Consider the following 12,631-nt stretch of genomic DNA (forward strand, 5'->3'; position numbering starts at 1 on the left):
GGCGTGAGTGGTGTATTGCATGTCATGCATTGCCCGCGACGTTCGCGTATGCTGTGTAGACTATGAAAGGAAGCGCGACGCTCGCGTCACTCACGTCGTTTACGCGCGTCGCTCGCGTCGACTATGTAAGGGCCCTAAAGGTACGGCCACACCAAACGCAAACTTTTTACGCTCATACGCATGACGATTAGCCGCGTTGCCCAATCAGCGTTGAGCTTGACCCGACGTCACTGGCAGAGAGTAGTGAGCTTGGACAGAAGCATACGGCCGACATCTTTCTTTATTCTGTGTGGAAATAGTAACATAGTTACGCCATTAAATGCTTTTATGGAAACATTTTTTGCGAGAAATGTGCATTTTACTTTCATAATGTTCGCTCGGTGAATGTGAAGGATGTTTGGTTTGATAGTTATGACGAAGAGGGAACGCTCCGTTCACTTGGATGGACAGAGTCTCTGGTTACTAAGCAACCTCAACGTCTTGGCGGACTATATATCTGCTGATCAACACTACGAATGCTGGAAACACACCAGACACACCATGTGAAGTTATTTAACCCGATTATTGTTTTTTATATCCGAGATTATTTAATCTAACCCGATCTAAACTCTATCACCCAAACACGGCGGCGTTTGGGTTTCCTACCTCGGACTCCAGCGCAGCCACGGCCGACAACTATCTTTATTCTGGGTGGAAATAGTAACATAGTTACGCCATTAAATGCGTTTATGGAAACATTTTTAGCGAGAAATGTGCATTTTACTTTCATAATGTTCTCTCGGTGAATGTGAAGGATGTTTGGTTTGATAGTTATGACGGAGAGGGAACGCTCCGTTCACTTGCATGGACAGAGTCTCTGGATGCTAAGCAACCTCAACGTCTTGGCGGACTATTTCTCTGCTGATCAACACTACGAATGCTGGAAACACACCAGACACACCATGTGAAGTTATTCAACCCGATTATTGTTATTTATATCAGAGATTATTTAATCAAACCCGATCTAAGCTCTATCACCCAAACACGGCGGCGTTTGGGTTTCCTACCTCGGACTCCAGCGCAGCCACGGCCGACAACTATCTTTATTCTGGGTGGAAATAGTAACATAGTTACGCCATTAAATGCGTTTATGGAAACATTTTTAGCGAGAAATGTGCATTTTACTTTCATAATGTTCGCTCGGTGAATGTGAAGGATGTTTGGTTTGATAGTTATGACGAAGAGGGAACACTCCGTTCACTTGCATGGACATGGACTCATCTAGCTGCGTTGGCGCGTTGACGCGTTGGAAGCGTGGAACCGAGTAACCACCACACAATGATCAAGCGTCAGGTTAGGCGCGTTATCCAACGCGAGTAACGCGTTTGGTGTGGCCGCACCGTAACCCTGTGCTTGTGCCGGCGGACTCCATAAATCTTAAATGAACGTACTTCTGTCGTGAGCCTGGCAGTTCCCACAGACAGATGATATCACAACTGAGCTAGTGCTACATTTTCCCGCGCATTAGCTAGCTAGGAAAAAAGACTACTTGCTATTGCTAACTGCTGTCCACTGCCCTGTCCAACAAAATATGATGCGTTCGTTTATCAACAAATTTTAAATGAAACATAAGTTATTTTAGATAAGATTAAACTTACCAAATCACTCAATTTAACGTGTCTATGTGGTAACCTCACCAATGGATACAAGGAGCTAACGTTGCTAATTTATCAATATCTATATTAGCCTATTTGCTAGAGTGGCGGCAGTGGCGCAGGAGGGAGAGCGGGTTGCCTAGACAGCCAGCTCACCGGGAGCCTTGCATGGCTGACCCGCTCTCGGAGTGTGAATGTCTGTATCAATGGGTGAATGTGAGGCAACAATTGTAAAGCGCTTTGGTAATTTGTCATACCTCTCGGAGGGTGTAGGTTAAAAAGTATTAGGGCCCTAACATAGGCCCAATCTCATTCCTTTGCTACATAGAAAATCTCAACCCTAACCCTCACTGTTGCGCGTTCACGCGCCGTGGAGTCATGTCCCATTACCACATTTGAGGTAGCTTGAGGGGTAAGGGGGAGGGCTAACATCCCCTCAAAATTTAGATTTTCCATGGGCACCCTCAAAGCGCTTCAGTTCTGACTTGCTCCCACAATACCTTGCGAGAAAACTGAAAATCAAGAAATATCCTAGACAAGATGGAGGGCGAAAAGATGCGACAGGATTGGAAAAACCCAAATGTAAGTGTTTTCTCTGTAATTAACTAGTAATTATTTTATTAATTATACTCTGCAGCCCGGCCGCGGAAGATCGCAAGGCCGACTTTCGCGGGCCGCTCGACCCCGGTTCTGCAGCCCGGCCGTCGACCGGGCTGCAGACCGGGCTGCATATCATGTCGTATGATATCCAGATCTTCCATGTTCTAGTGACTCCAGGTTAAAGATAAGATTTATACTAATATATTATATTATATTAGTAATATTCTTCGAAGCCCGGCCGTGGACTCTCGGAAGATCGCGAAAGTCCGCGGCCGACTTTCGCGGAAGATCGCGAGGCCGACTTTCGCGGGCCGCTCGACCCCGGTTCTGCAGCCCGGCCGTCGACCGGGCTCTGCAGACCGGGCTGCATATCATGTCGTATGATATCCAGATCTTCCATGTTCTAGTGACTCCAGGTTAAAAATAAGATTTATACTAATATATTATATTATATTAGTAATATTCTATAAGTAATATTATATATACTAATATATTATATTATATTAGTAATATTCTATAAGTATTATTATATATACTAATATATTATATTAGTAATATTACATGGTTAATCAATGTATTTTTTGGCAGTACTATATTGTGTACATAGCTATTATATATTGTACATAACATATGGCCATATCAACCAGTTCTGGCATATAATTCCTAATTCCTTCTTATTCGTTTTCTTTCAGGACTTCGTTGAGTCCACTGCCACCAGCCCCCCCCCCCACCTCTCCCTCATGCTCCTCCACCCCAGGCACCTCTTCCACCACCCCAGACACCCCTTCCAAGAGGAGAGTGCCAGGGAGCAGGCGAGGCATGAGGAGAGCGAGGCAAAGTTGGCGGAATGGTTGAGAAGATGTGATTCTCCACCATTCTCTCAAAAGTTGAGAGAGAGAGTGTGTGTGTGTGTGTGTGTATTTTTAGGTGTGCGTGTGTGTGTATTTTTAGATGCGTGTGTGTGTATTTTTAGATGTGTGGTTCAGTGTTTCTTATTTAAATAAAGTGTTTCTTCTAAAGTGTTCTTGTTCATAACCGATTATTATCTAAGGGTGCACTCACACTAGGCCATCTGGCCGTGGCCGTGGCCTAACCATGCTCAAATCTGCCAGTGTGAGTGTGGCCAGTCTGGCCAGGCCGGGCCAATTTGGCCACTTGGGAGAGGTGTGCTGCTACGGCACGGGCCGCTACGGTACAGATGCTAATGAGCCGACACGCGCACACGCGCGGCTACGCAACCTGAGCTGGATGACGTATAGTCAATGCGACGACCACAGACATAATAAAGGCGACGAGCCTTCTTTCCCATTAAACGGTAAACATCGCGTCAAGCAGTTCAACTGTTGGTGTGTTCTCTGTGTTGTTGTCCATTGTTGTTAAAACTCTGACTGGCGGCAGACTTTATTATGGTCCATGCAGCGGACGCTTGGTGATGACGTGTTACGACGTGATGACGTATGTACAAGAGCCTTCCCTGGCCAGGCCACAGCTGCGACGGCCAACGGCCACGGCCAGATGGCCTAGTGTGAGTGCAGGCCAGAGAACAATGGGGCCATTTGAGCACGGTTAGGTGTGAAAACGGCCAACGGCCAGATGGCCTAGTGTGAGTGCACCCTAATACCACCTTTAACATGTAGCTAAGTGACATTCAAAATAAAGGTATATTACGAGGGACAAATAGTATTAATTATTATTTTTTATTTAAACATGCCAATTACAAAATATAAATACCATTTCAGGTTAAACATCTTTACAATGGGTCTTGCTCGTTGCCCGAGACAATGGCAGCCAGTCATTACCAGGGGTCTGGTTATCTGCTAGGGGGCACGGGGAGGCCATGATGACGTCACAGGGTAGGGTTGTCCCATTTGGTAGGGGATCGGTTAGGGGTAGCAATGAGGGGTAGCAATGAGGGTTAGGGTTGAGACAGTGAGCAAAGAAACGGGATTGGGCCATAGTCGACGCATCGCTACGCCGTTACATAGTCGACGAGAGCAACGCGCGTAAACGACGCGAGTGACGCGAGCGACGCGCTTCCTTCTACACAGCATACGCGAACGTCGCGGGCAATGCATGACATGCAATACACCACTCACGCCATGGGTGGCAGCAGAGTCACCGGTGTTGTCGCGGGTGACGTTCCAGGTGACGTTCCGATCATAGTGGCTACGGAAGAAGAGTGATGAAGCGCAGAGATAGGCGGTGGTAATGGTATGTGCGCCCTTTAAATACCACACGAGATCAGGGTGGGGAATTTGTTTCTCTGGTGCTTCCAATGCGAAGCATGGACGAGGAGAGGCATTTCCAGTATTTTCGGATGTCGGCGCCAAAGTTTGATGATCTCCTTTCGCGAGTCATCCGATATCTTCCCGACTCTCACCAAAACCGGCCCTTGTGAGGGAGCAGCTGGCAGATTATTATTGTCAGATGCTGGCGTGTTTCCCCACCAGTACAATGTGCTACGATTGGGTATGCGCACTGACCAATAAATGTATATACATTGGTCACTTGGAAACATGACTTTTGATTCATTAGTTATCATGTTACACAAGTTACCTAATTTGGTTTACGTCAAACTCATTAATTCATATCCATATAAAATGTTTATACAACGAGCTATTGCCTTGACAGATGAATGAATTATTTAAGTGTAGGCCTATAGCCAAAGATATAGCGCATAATGTCCACAGAAATTATATGGTAGGCAACATTATTAGAGAAAAAGGGTTTATTGATCAAATACAGAAAATAGTCCCACCATACACGCACACATTTTTCATTCACTACACACTCACGCTTTCAAATTTCATTCACTCAAAGAGGCTACTGAACTTATGTTTCACATAGAACGTGAACACAAAACATTACGTAATTGATTCAAATAGGCTAACACTAAAACAAATAAGGTCAGTAATAGAACGAATATCGGGTGACAAGAAGATCATTAAAATGTCTCACAATCCCGCATCAGCTGTTTGATGTCGCGCATCAAAATAGCACTTTGCCCCTGTGGAAGGGTTCGCATAAATTGGCACAGATAATTAGTAAAAGAGACGTCAAGTAATTCTTATCACGTTCCCGCATCCTCTCATACGTTCTTCTGTAAATATAACCTATAGTGGAAATAATGTAAGATATTTGCAGTATCGCCTCCACCGACAACGCATGGTATTGCATGGATCGGCGCGTAGCGCATCAAAAATTTGGAGGACACGTTTTGCTACGCTTCGACGCTTAACGCCTCGTTTCCACATACGTACATTCTCGTATGCGATCCAACCGTCTCCGACCGAAAGTCCATTCATTCCTATGTGATTCTCCGTAATGTCCGTTTTTCCTCCGAGACTCCTCCCCTCCGTAAAATTTCTGTCCGGTATGTCCGTAATATACGTTCAAAAAAATTAACTTTCGCCGTCGTTTTACGGAGATACCGTATGAAAGTTTTTATGTTTTTCACAAAACTTGTAGGCTAAGTACCTTGCAGGCCAAACTCCTCAGCGATCTCTTTCCAAGCCTGTTGGTTTTGTTTTTATCTCTGTATATGTCGATCCTCATGTTCCAAAGTACCGGTCTCCTATCCGCTTATCTGGGGTCGGGTCGCGGGGGGAGCAGCTCATGCAGGGGGCCCCAGACTTCCCTTTCCCGGGCCACATTGACCAACTCTGACAGGGGGATCCCGAGGCGTTCCCAGGCCAGTGTTGAGATATAATCTCTCCAACTAGTCCTGGGTCTTCCCCGAGGTCTCCTCCCCACTGGACGTGCCTGAAACACCTCCCAAGGAAGGCGCCCAGTGGGCATCCTTACCAGATACCCGAACCACCTCAGCTGACTCCTTTCTAAGTAAAGGAGCAGCGGCTCTAATCCGATTTAGGGAGACGCCAGCCACCCTTCTGAGAAAACTCATCTCGGCCGCTTGTACCCGCGATCTCGTCCTTTCGGTCATCACCCAGCCCTCATGACCATAGGTGAGGATAGGAACGAAGATCGACCGGTAGATCGAGAGCTTTGCCTTGCGGCTCAGCTCTCTTTTCGTCACAACGGTGCGGTAAAGCGAACGCAATACCGCCCCCGCTGCTCCGATTCTCCGGCCAATCTCACGCTCCATAGTACCCTCACTCGCGAACAAGACCCCGAGGTACTTGAACTCCTTCATTTGGGCACTCATTTCCTACCCGGAGTAAGCAATCCGCTGATTTCTCCTAACATCTTTTGTCCGTAAATAAATTCATGCCCGTACGTAAAACACTAGCGACTCCTTCCGTAAATTTACGGAAGCACGGACACGAAAAACATACGTATGTGGAAACGAGGCGTTACGCCTCGTTTCCACATGCCTATGTTTTTCGTGTCCGTGCTTCCGTTCGCGAGTGAGGGTACTTGTTCGCGAGTGAGGGTACTATGGAGCGTGAGATTGGCCGGAGAATCGGAGCAGCGGGGGCGGTATTGCGTTCGCTTTACCGCACCGTTGTGACGAAAAGAGAGCTGAGCCTACGAGAATGTACGTATGTGGAAACGAGGCATAAAGGCCGATACATACCTCCGGATACGGACAGTTTCGTCCGGTCCCGGAGGTGTTTCGTCCGTAAATGGGTCCGTCGCCTCTGAGCTTACGAATCCGGAGTGCTCCGGGAGAACCGGAGCATTACCACCGGAATTCGAGGCGGCAGTATAGAGTCAAAAGTCAGACAATTCACGAAAATAGATAGAGTAGTATAATATCTGATATATATATATCGCCTATATATATAGTATTTGACGTTTTGTACTTATATTATACTATATACCTGAAATTTTTATTTTATTGTTATTGTTCCCCTGCTTTGGCAATGAGTTGTGTAGGCTACAATCAAACAGGTGGGGATACCCCCTCACCAACTAGCAGATCCTCTCCTCCAAGTTTTGAGCCATTTTTTTAAATGTCCCGTTCTCTCTTCTTTGTTTGGTTTATATTCGCGATAGGTCTGACTTTTGACCATATACTGCCGCCTCGGTTTCCGGTGGTATTGCTCCGGTTCTCCCGGAGCACTCCGGATTCGTAAACTCAGAGGCGACGGACCCATTTACGGACGAAACACCTCCGGGACCGGACGAAACTGTCCGTATCCGGAGGTATGTATCGGCCTTTAATGGCGGCCGAAGCGTCGCGTCGCGTAGCCTTTTGGACGCGAATGTACCCAGGAAAGACGTTGACGCTATGAAGACACTATGGCCACGTTGCTTGGCAACGCCTGCATCCGGGAGATAGGCCTACTAAATAGTCAGCTCGACTTGCGAAAATAAAAAAAACTCACGATTTTAACTGTAAAACCCATTAAAGTATTATTAATTGTTTAAATATTTCTTTCGTGAGGGTGACTTCGCGGAAGCAACCGTTCCCCCTCCGCGTCGTCCATTAATTTCTGTGAATGGACACCTCGTCGGGTATTATCCCTTACGTGGTGGCTTCATTTTGAAGGAATTAACTTACCTCATCCACATATCCACCGTTAGATAAAAAGTCTGCTTCTTAACCGTGCGCTTTCCTCTGCGTGCTCGCGTGGAGCAAGTGCCGTGTAGAAGAATGTTCCAGGCCACTAACGGCTCATTTCAGAAAGGGATGTGATTGGACAGTTATGTGTTGACCAACATACACCAAAAATTTGACACAAATTCAACATAAAATGACACAAACTGTGTTACAAGTGTGATAACACAAAAAATGTGTAACTGTATAACACATTTCTGAACTTATGTTATGGCGACCATTAAAATACATTGAAGGACATTTGCGGCATGTAAATGAAATGCTTTGGGGGGGAATTCACTTGAACTAAGTCATTTCTTTTAACATTTGTTTTTAGAAGTGGTGGGGACAAAAACCATAAGCTTGAGTGTGGTTTGAAAAGTGCTGGGTACTCTTATGTAAGCTATTCATCCATTCAACGCTGCATTACAATATGCTCTACAGTGTATTGTCAGGTGTTGAAAATCCTATTCGAACAATAAAAGTTGAAAACCACAGTTTGTGTTTTGGCTTGTTTTGCAAAACGGTGTTGGAAACACCAGGGTATTTGCTCGGGATATGTAATACTAACACGGGACAAAGAACAGTGTTGGCAATTTAACACTTATCTTGACATCAACAAAGTTTACCAGACAAACAATGCCAGACTGTAAAGGGGGTACGAAATGAAACGAGGTACTCAGCATCAGCCTTTTGAAGACGAGCAAGGGCTGCTGGTAGCATATGTTATGCTGCATTAAAAAAAGAAAAAGAAAACAAGCGCCCAGAGGAGAATTGCATCTGCCAAATCCTGACCACCAGTAAACACTTGCGAAGGACCAATGTAGACTTCACTCGTTACGACATCATAAGCAAATTGCCCGCAAATAAAATCCCCTACAGTTTAGGATAATCACACAGGTTATGCGAAAACATATTTATGTCAGGATAGGCCAACCAGGCTCCAAGTCGTCACATATCTCAATCACAAAACAACTATAACCACATTGGCATGGCAATCGCACCGTGTGTACCTGCTACTAGCTGCAATCTATATATACAATGCATACTAGCTGGAGCACCAACCAGAATCAGATCACAATCGCTTAGGACCGTGGGTAACCTTTGGCCAGGTCATCACGAGCAAACAGAACCTGCAGCAAAGTTTATGTAAACCAATTTCTTACCTTATGTGGCCCTCCACATGCAGGCTAGATGATGTATCCATATCGTTATCCAGTGTCACAAACATGCTTTTTAAAGGAAGCAAAAGGACCGGCAATTTTCCGAATTTTCTGAGCTCTCATAGGGATTGGGCTTCTCGGGGTTTGTTTACTGGCGTTGCTATGGGTTCCGGTCTTGTGTGTTCCAACGGTTTATTAGGTAGGCCTATCTAATAAATGATGTCCTCGTGCGCGCCTATCGCATGATTTTAGACTCGACGATTTCGGTTGAGTATGTGGGGATTTTTTCAGTCGCAATTGGTTTGCACATTTTTAAAAGTGGTGGGGACAAAATTCGTATTTTAAATAGTGGGGGGGACATGTTCCCCCCGTCCCCCCCGTAATCGACGCCTATGCATTTACCACCTAGACGTGTTGCAAAACTACCTGCAAAAAAACCCACAGCTGAGACTTGCAGGAGCAGATTCGAGCAGTTTTAAAATGGATTTGAAGTAGGGCCGAGATCGTTTATTGGCCTGTGGCATGTGCCACCGCGACCACTGACATATCATGGCATATGCCGTTCAGGAACGGTAACTGCCGTTCTGAAAAGGTAACTGCCGTTCTGAAACGGTAACTGCCGTTCTGGAACGGCACATGCCGTTCTGAAACGGCACATGCCGTTCTGAAACGGCACATGCCGTTCTGAAACGGTAACTGCCGTTCTGAAACGGTAACTGCCGTTCAGGTGGAACGGCATATGCCGTTCTGGATCGGTAACGATAGTTATGATATTATAACTAGTTCTATGATTTTAGGCGTAGCCGTTTAGGCTTCGCCTTATTGGCTTGTCCCGTGCGCGTGCTTGCGCGCACTGAAAATGTTCAACTATGCACCAATTAACGTGGGCACCGCCCACATTCCCACGGCACTGTGTATATAATAGGCCTGCAGCGGATTCGAATTGTATCCGAATCCGTTCGGTTCGTTTACCACAGTTCGGAGCATTCTGGAGATCCGCGTATTTCGGTTTCGTAAAGGCATTGCCTTATGTAGCGTATTTTGCCTACTGTAGCCTACGTCCGATACAAAAGGGTGTTTAGGACCCAGCGGAATGCATTCTCTCCAGTGCTGCCCGAGCCAATGAGACTTTTCCCGCCCCTCCCTTCATCCTGTCAGCGTTCAAAACAAACTGGGCTTTTCAAGCGCACGATTCCTAAATTTAAAGAAAGTAATTGATACAATTATATTGTAAATATACGGGAGATAAATACAAACGGGTGATAATCGGGATAACGGCCTTTGAGGTCGACCGGTTCGATGGAAATAATGGACAGGTAGAGGCAACTCTGGCTTCATGCTGCGCTCGTCGCCAGAGTTCTAAGCCTCGTCGGCCGTTATCCCTTATATGTTACACTCAATGCACCATGTTTTCAAATGCATTTAGGGGAACATTTATTGCACAAAAAAGCCTTGCAAGTTGTCTGATTGCAGTCAATTAACACATTGCAAATAGCCTGTGGGTCTCATTCATTTTTGTGTTTCTCCCCCAAACCCTCTGTCAAAAAAAAGTCTGCCTATTTACTATCACGGACATGATCCTAATCCGAACCGTATCCGAAACCGAGGCCCAAAACGGTTATCTGAACCGAACCGTGGACACACTGATCCGTTTCACCCCTAGTATATAAGGCGGCGCAAACTGCCGCCCATCCTCCACGCTATTCTTTCAGCATTTAGAGGGTACAGCAGGTGGGAAACTAGACGGCTACTCCTACAATCATAGAACTAGAGTTATAATATCATAACTATCGTTCTATTTCATGTAGGCTACGCCGTCTAGGCTTCGCCTTATGGGCTAAGGTGAAGCTGCGAGCGGAGCCCAATCAATGTACTCCTGCTGGACCCCAGTCAAGAAACTTAAGTCACCAGGGCACACAAGACTCAAAAAAGCTGATGATGTGCAAAACACAACAGCTTAATAAAAAACTAATTCCTCCTCGATCAAGCAAGGCGATTATCAAGAGAAAAAAGTGAGTCTGCAAAGACTCCGGCCCCAACCCGTCCTTCATGGAAACCATGAAAGTGAAGGGAAAAACCAGAGTAACACGGTTTCCATTAGGTCCGCTACCACCGGGGCTTCCACCGGAACGCCTCTGAGTAGAGCCGTTGAAGCGGCCAAGCCCCGTGTCGAGTGGGCTTCAACGCCCAATGGTGGCGCTAAGCCTTGCCGAGCGTAGGCTAAGCAAACACCCTCACATATCCTGCGAGAAAACCGCTGTTTAGAGAGAGCGCGGCCCCTGCCAGCGTCGCTATAACACACAAACAACTGTTGCGTGGAGCGGAATGCAGCCGAGCGTTTCACGTACATAGCCAGCGCCCGCACAGGGCACAGGAGATGCAACTCCGCCTCAATAGAATGAGGCGGGGGGTGAAAAGCCTTAAGCACAATATCTCTCGACCGGAAAGAACTATCAATGTTCTTAGGGAGGAACGCAGGATTAGGTCTGAGCAGCGCAAAGGAGCCGTCCTCGTTAAGCAACAAGCAGCTCGGGCTGACAGACAGAGAGGTCAGCTCACAGGCCCGCTTGGCAGAAACCAAAGCCAATAAGAGCGCCGTTTTAAAGGACAGGGCATCCAAAGGGGCCTGAGACAGAGGCTCGAAAGGGTCCCTGGACAACCCGCGCAACACGGTGGGGAGATCCCAGCGTAGTGTAAGCACGCGCGAAACAGGCCTAACCCGTCTAGCGCCACGCAAGAACCTCTTGACCAGTGGATGGCTGAAGATCGGTCCACCATCACAGCCTGCATGGCCAGCCGAAAACAGCTGCCTTATAGACCTTGATAGTGGAGAAAGCCAAACCTTTCCCCAATAAGTGCTGTAGAAACGCAAGCATGCTTCCCACCTCGCAACGGGATGGGACAGCGTGGTTTCTGTCACACCAATCAGAGAGAGCGCACCACTTCGCTGCATAGAGGGAAGAAGTAGAAGGCGCACGAGCACCTCGTACCTGAATAGTGTTGATAACCGCTTCAGGCAAACCTTTGCCCTGCAGGATCAACCTCTCGGGAGCCAAATCAACAACCGTCCCGATACATCGGGCGGGTGGTGCACTGTCCCATGGGCCTGTGAAAATGCATCCGGTCCGAACGGTACCGGCCACGGCGCCATCCGTGAGAGCGCCGCCAGCTCTGGAAGCCACAGAGCAGAGCTGTTCTCCGGAGCCACTACAATCAGGGACAATCTCTCCTGTCTGACCCGTTCCAGAAGAGGAAGGATCAGCTGGAGCGGAGGAAACGCATACAAGAGAACCCGCGGCCAAATTGTGTGCGTCAACGCATCCACCCCCAACGGGGGAAGATCCGGAGGGTCGAGAGAGAACCACCACCTGCAGTGTGTGTTCTCCCTGCCCGCGAACAGGTCCACCTGAGCCGTCCTGAACCTCTGCCTGATCAGTCTGACAATGTCGGGATGCAACCGCCACTCGTCGCGACGGGGACCGGTCCCAGCACATTTATGTGGACTGTAGGGGGCGTGCGCCACTGATCATCATCAGTTTTTCCCGCTAGGCGCATATCTGGCCTTGGGGCGCTACTGCTGGAGAGTTGGAAGTCTCTGTTCCAGCAACAGATGTCGAAGACAGACAGGATGTCTGTCTTCGACATCACGACATCAGTCAGGGTTAGGCACCATGTCAAGGACACCTCGACACTCAGCTAGGAGAAGCCGGGGATCGAACCAGCAATCTTCA

Source organism: Gadus chalcogrammus, chromosome 9, assembly GCF_026213295.1.
Source record: "Gadus chalcogrammus isolate NIFS_2021 chromosome 9, NIFS_Gcha_1.0, whole genome shotgun sequence".
Classification (NCBI taxonomy): domain Eukaryota; kingdom Metazoa; phylum Chordata; class Actinopteri; order Gadiformes; family Gadidae; genus Gadus; species Gadus chalcogrammus.